This window comes from Psammomys obesus, unplaced genomic scaffold (genome assembly GCF_907164565.1).
Source record: "Psammomys obesus unplaced genomic scaffold, mPsaObe1.curated_primary_1811, whole genome shotgun sequence".
NCBI classification, from domain to species: Eukaryota; Metazoa; Chordata; class Mammalia; order Rodentia; family Muridae; genus Psammomys; species Psammomys obesus.
The window spans coordinates 3,800,647-3,807,673 of record NW_026596440.1 but is presented as its reverse complement, the minus strand read 5'-3'; the positions used below and the strand labels follow the sequence as shown (position 1 = coordinate 3,807,673).

Genomic DNA, 7,027 nt, shown 5'->3' with positions numbered 1-7,027 from the left:
CTTGAGGAAGGTGGATAAACAAGCATTCACACCAACACACCAAAAAACAGACACAGAGAGACAGAAAAAAAAGAAGAAAGAGAGAGAGAAAGAAAGGGAGAGAGGTGGTTTAAAATGGCATCTTAAGCTGTGGGTTTTAACCATACACTGAGACTTATAACTGAATAGAGGATATAAAAAATTGGCAGCAGTAGAATGTTTCTGAACTCTCAACAATGAAAAACTAATTTCAAAACAAAATGTAATGAATTCAAGGTGTCCCTGATAGCACTCACCTGTGCCCTGTTGTCTCAGGTGACCTCACTGTAGTGTTGATTGCACATGGGAGACATGCACGCCTTGCACTGTGCATGCAGTTAGGTAACTGTGCATGCAGTAAGGAACACCGTGATGCCTCCACTCAGATGTGAGGCTGCTTATAGCACTTAATGATCTGTCTTGCTCTTACTGTGCATGAGAAGGTCTTCTTCCTCACAGAAACATGATAGTTTAAATACAGGAAACAAAGCCCTTTAATATTTTTATATTCCTCAGAAAATCAGCATTACTGTTCTGTATGTCTTCTATACATGACATGAGCTGCACTCATAAAACATCAAGAGTATGATCACTTAAACAGATTTGCCCAAGGACAACACCAGTTGACATGCCAACACGAATGCAGGCAATCTCACAAAGCTTCACCGCTAGATGAAGAGCTACAACCTATCAAGAAAACGCCTATGCTTGCCCATGCACATACACTAAAATTGGAACTATACAGAGAAGATTACCATGGTCCCTGCACAAGGAGGACACACAAATGTGTGAAGTGTTCCATATTTTTAAGATCATCCTGAGTGAGGCATCCCAGGAGTAGAAAGAGACACATGGCATGTATTGACTTATAAGTAGATATTAGACATATAATATAGAATAAACATATTAAAATCTGTACATCTAAAGAAGCTAAGCAAGGAGGAGGACCCTGGGTAAGATGATCAGTCCTCATTCAGAAAGGCAAATGGGATAGACATCAGAAGAGGGAGAAAACAGGGAACAAGACAGGAGCCTACCACAGAGGGCCTCTAAAAAGTTCTACCCAGCAGGGTATCAATGCAGATGGTGAGACTAATAGCCAAACTTTGGGCAGAGTGCAGGGAATCTTATGAAAGGGGGAGATAGAAAGACCTGGAGGAGACAGGAGCTCCACAAGCAGAGCAACAGAACCAAAAAGTCTGGATCCAGGGGTCTTTTCTCAGCCTGATACTCCAAGCAAGGACTATTCATAGAGATAGAACCCTTGTATAGATGTAGCCCATGGCAGCCCAGTCTTCTAGTGGGTTCCCTAGTTATGGGAAAAGGAACTGTCTCTGACATGAACTCAGTGGCTGGCTCTTTGATCACCTCACCTTGAGGAGGGAGGAGCAGCCTTGTCAGGCCACAGAAGAAGACTATGAAAACAGTCCTGATGAGACCTGATAGACTAGGGTCAGAGAAAAGGGGAGGAGGGACTTGGAGAGGGGCATGGGAGGAGATAAGGGACGAAGGGCAAGATTGGGAGGAGAAAAAGGAGGGGTTACAGCTGGGATACAAAGTGAATAAACTGTAATTAATAAAAAATAAATAAGTTTTTTAAAAAAGAAAATGTCCTACACACTAATCTGATGATGGGGGTTATTAGGGGAAAACTAGCCACTACAGGGTGTAACCATTCCTTTGCCATGTGGTACTGTGTATTTTTGTAAGTAGTGTTCTCAGCATTGATGAGCATATAACCAAAATTGCAATCTGCTCTGAGCAGTCTTGAAGCTGCCTTTTGTTCTGTGGAATCAAATACTCAGTCAACATTTAATTCCCAACATACAAATCCATTCATCTCATTAATATGCAGTTCTGGTTTTGTTTTTAATAAATAGTATAATTATATGTACACTTAAGAAATATTTTAAAGTTTTTTTATAATTTACTATCAATAAATGTCTGGCATGTATGTGCCTGGATGTCATAAATTTCTCAGGCAAAAGCAGTGGCATGAAGAAAGTTGAAGAAACACTTCTCTAAAATGCTCAGGTAGAGATTCATGTCCTTCCCCAGAGCAGCCCCTTGGGTCCCACAGTTATCTACTGCTTCCTCTGCTACTTTCCTGTCTCTAACACAATGGTGTGTCTTACACTTTCTCCTGCTGACCAAGAAACGAGAGGGAGTAAGTGACTGAGCCTCACCGTTTCCTTATTCCAGGAAGTCCACTTCCATGCTTTCCTGGTGCCGTTGCCCTGAGGGGTTTAGGGCACTTGCCCAGGCCTAGAAGCATTTTTCAATTGCTCAACCAGCAGAGATAAGCTTTCTGCTCCCACCTGGACCCTCCAGGACCAGCTCTGGACTTCATTTTCCACCTTCCAGCCAGGATGTTCTGCCTGTCCCAGTCTAATCCCTAAGGAGCAACTGTAGCCTCAGATTCAGAATCAAGGAAACACACAGATTCCCCCGCACTCACAAGACTTGTTTCTCGACTATACACACCAGTGTCCTCTGTGGCCATCTAGGCTTACTTTGGCCTCATTCCTCCTGTTATACCTCTCCACTGTCTGTCTGACACTTTTGGCCTTACCCTACTCTCAGACTGGAAGGTCTTTTCTCAGTAGCCTCAGAATTCTTTTCTTCAAGAACACAAGAACTAGAGACCCCATAATAGCAAGAGAGATGAAGTCTACAAAGTGAGTTCCAGGATGGCCAGGGCTACATAGAGAAACCTTGTCTCAAATAAATAAATAAACAAACAAACAAACAAACAGATAGATAGATAGATAAATAGATAAATAAATAAATAAAGATTCTGCATGTAATTTAATAATAAAATTACCACATGTTGAGGAATAAGCATGATAAGCCTGGTGAAGAGCCCTCTGGAGACTTACACTCTGAAACCCGTAGGGTACTGCTCAAAGATGTTTTTAAGAAATGGATACATGAAATGGTATACTATTCCTGTGTGTTGAAAACTGAATACTAAAATACTAATATATCATGAAAATGATAAATTTTGATGATGTCTCAATCAAAATCTCAACAAAGTTGTTTCTGCAAAAACAGAAAAATTTTGGAATTCTAATGAAATCTTAAGGACCAGGTAACATCCAGACAAGCTTGAAAAGGAACATGAATGTCCCCTACTCCTGATTTCAAAACTTACCACATAGTCTAAGGGAAGAAGAGTGTATTTCAGTGTTGCATAAAGACAAAGTGTAGCCCAAGAAAATAGAGCAAAGGTCCCAGAAATGAATCCTCGAATACATGGGCAAACAATTTAGAGATTATACTAAGATGACTGGACAGGGGAGAAACTGTCTATAAAGGCTGCTAGAAAATGATGTCTACATGTTAAAGTAAATAAATGTTGGTCCAACCTTTAACTTCACATCACATTCTGGTGAGTCACAGTCTAAATGTAAAATTACACATTCTAAAACTTTTGGAGAAAATAGTGTAATAGCGATAGACCTGGGAATAATTTCTTGGCTGTGACAAAATTAATGTGTGTAACAAAAAAATAGAATAAATTGGATTTTAGGACACCATTGTTAAAGCAAAAAATCTATAGAGGGAGCTGGAGACATAGCTCGACAGTTAAAAGCTATGTTCTTGCAGAGAATCTAGGTTCAAGACCTTCAAGACCCAATACATGACTGTTCATAACTATCTGTAACTACAATTCTAGATGATCCAACACCCTTCTCTGGCTTTGTTGGGAACCACTTGCATATGGCACATAGACACAAATGCAGGCAAGCCACTGGTACAGATATAATAAAAATAGAAAATCTTTAAAAATTATGCATCAAAAAATATGATAGAGCAAAGAGATAGTTGTTGGATTAGGAAAAAATATTTACAAGTCATGTATCAATAAGAGATAATGTCTAGAGCATTTAAAAGTATTTCCAATGGAATAACGAAAAGATAAGTAACAATGGCTAAAGATTTGAATAGATATTTATCCCAAGGTATACAAATAGCCAGTAAGCGTATGGAATAATTGCCCAGTGTCACTAATCTTGGAGAAATAAACACAAACTACAGTAAAATACCACTGTGCATCCATTAGAACTACCATTACTGGATGAATAGATAAGCAGCAAGAAAGCATTGGTGAAGATGTAGGGAAAGTGAGCCTTATGCAGTGGTTGTGGCAACTGTGTTGAGTGGCAGACACTCTGGGATAGAAAATGGCTTGGAAAATGTTCTTCTAAAGAAACTATCATCACACAACCCAGAAAATATACTTCTGGGTGCATTTCCAATTAAAAAAAAATGAGAAAGGCAGGTAGCAGCAAATAGAGAAGGAAGAGTGAGGCAGGTGGTGGCTGAAAGTGAGGTGTGGATGGAAGAAAGTCACTCCTGAACCTTGCAGGGAAAAAGTTCTCAGTTTCTTCATTGCAATAAGCTACTTTGTTGGTCACTTTCTTAAAAGGAATATTTTGTTTTCCTTTTTCATAGAACTTGGATGAGTTGAAATACACTGAGATTATCTACCCGCTACTACTTGAACACAAGGGAAGTTAGAACATAAGTCACCTTTACCCACAACCATGGATGAACACATTAGACAATGCAGGTCAACTTAAACCATGAAATATACCCCCATGAAACCCAGCTCCCCATATGGTATATGAAATGCAAATTAAAATGTGGAGAGGCAATTTTTTTAGGGTCCAGTTCTGCCCTGTACCTGCCAGGCCACACAGGAATAAGGGAAGGAAGCCAGAGTGCTGGATTTCTGACAATTTGCTGCCTTTACTTGCCTCCAAAGGAAAGTACAAGCTCATTGCAGCAATACTATCCTCTTGGCTGGGTTTGTTCCAAGTGAAAAGAGATCATTAACATGGAAATCCAAGTTTAAAGTGTCTCAAGATGCCCTGCAAACACCCTGTTAACATGCTATTCAGTGTGTTATGAACATATTACTTAAGTGACATCTCTTGTCAAGAAGGACCAGTGTTGGGGCTCCTCTGACTCTTAAACTCCCCCAAAAGTAAAAGTAAAATTATTTGGAAGGTAAAGTTGTCATTGGTCTCTGAGGCAACTGTTGATTTCCTACATTGTTGTAGCTCATGAAATTACATTGGGGTTTGGTATGGATAAATGAGGGGTGACTCAAAGTATGGGCACACAAAAAGAACTTCTAGACGCAGAGGATACTTCTATTTTAAGTTCCCTTTGCATTCTGCCAGAGTTTTTGTGACAGCAAAGATCCTCGTTTTCCCATCCTGGTGTCTACCCCAAGCCCCTGGTCCATGCTTTCTGAATCTATACACTGGGCTCTGCATCCCACCTCAGGCATCTGAACAATGGGAGCTGACTCCTCCCCTCACCCAGCTCCACGGCTAGCAATCTATCACTTTTATGTCTGTTTTGGCTAAAGTTATTTTGAAAAGCAGGTTATATTTCTCTGAAATGAAAAGGTAGAAAGAGATTCCTTTGGTAATTACCAGTAGCAATTGGGAACTTCCATGGTCGGTAGAAAAGTCATCTTGGGAATGCTTGACCATGATGAAAGAGAATTAGTGTGGCTGAAATAAGTGGAGGGAGCTGACCTCAATGGTCCCCTCTACCCAGTACTGACCTTACAAATATAAGCTGGCCCACTCCTCATGTGACTCTTCTGATTGGGCCTCAGAGGGAAGTGCAGTTTTCAGGTTGTGGCTTCCTAGGACCTTTCTAAAGAGGACTACCTTTTCCAGACCCGGGAGAATTGACTCGTGGCTTGCAAACCAGCTCAAATGCACATGCCATGTCATTCTAAATCCTCCCATTGCTAGGTCACTTAGCACAGGCATTTAGTTCACACAGTAGACACTGTATGTTATTGAGGTGACAGGCCTTCCTCAAGACTGTTTGCTCCCAGAGGACATCATGAGACGCAAGGCAGCTACTTCTAGCACAGATGATCTTGAGCAAACCAGGGACATGAGTCACGCTGTGTCTTGTGGCTTGGTGCCATCTTAAGCAGAGACTCAAAGTGCATTCATTTGTTAAGAGCTCAGGGAATGCCCAGAGCACTGGGTTAGATGACCACAGTCCCAGGTGTCCATGACATGAGCTTCACCTGTAAGATGAGCAAGGTAGAGAACATTTAAGCCCCAGAGGACTGCAGTTCAGACTGCAGGATTCAACTGAGGTAGCAGCTTCCCCTAGGAAGGACCTGGGCAGGGGCCTACTCTGTTCACTAATGATGAGCACATTCTGGCAGTGGGAAGAGGACATAGAACAAATAAGGAAGGAGCTGATGGAGGATATGATCTGGAGTACTGGAGGGGACAACCATAGGCTGCATGACTCCAGGGTAGGCTAATAGGCCATGGAACAGAACACAGAACAAGAAGTTTTCCTAGTGGTTATTCTCTGGTGGTTTGAAGCCCTGCTGTGATTCCATTTGAGCACCTTTCTCAGAGAATGACTGTCACACTGACTGTACATCAAAGAAGATAGAACAACAATGCTTGGCTACACCACAGGAGCTAAAGGGCCAGGGAGAAGGTAGAAGGTCTGGGATCTGAACAAAGAAGGTGCCAAAACCCATACTGGGCAAGATTGGGGGCTTAGGGAATGTGAAGGGTGGTGGTGGGCCCTTGTGAAAAGTGGAGAGACAGGAAGTTAAGGCTTTCTCCAAGGTATGCAAGCTAAAGCCTGACAAAGGCAGGAGCCTTTGCAATTGCAGTGTCTAGAGAGACAAGTCTGGGATATAAGGGGGGGGGGAGTCAAGGGCCCCAGTCATGTCCTTCTGTTAGAATTATGGTGGAGGTGTTTCAGCCGTTGAGCTCCACAAGTGAGCGGTGGTGAAACCAGGATCCCAGTGATAGACTGCCTGCCCATCAGACAGGCCCTAGCACCCAGCCCCAGGTCCCTCCAGCATCCAGAGTATTTGAAAGCACACAGTGTGGGCAAGGTCCCCAACACCATACCCAACAAAACCAGAAAGTCACCCAGCAGGAGTTGAACAGCCAGGTGGGATTAAAATCTCCTAGAAATGGAAGATCAGAAGCCAAGT

At 42.1% G+C, this 7,027-nt stretch overlaps 1 non-coding gene across 1 annotated transcript; it reads left to right on the top strand.

The window, feature by feature from the left end:
- The first annotated feature begins 722 nt into the window (after nucleotides 1-722).
- On the top strand, nucleotides 723-826 carry LOC129669711 (U6 spliceosomal RNA). Its single transcript, XR_008719066.1, has one exon. It is a non-coding gene; the product is annotated as a U6 spliceosomal RNA (small nuclear RNA).
- The last annotated feature ends 6,201 nt before the right edge of the window (nucleotides 827-7,027 follow it).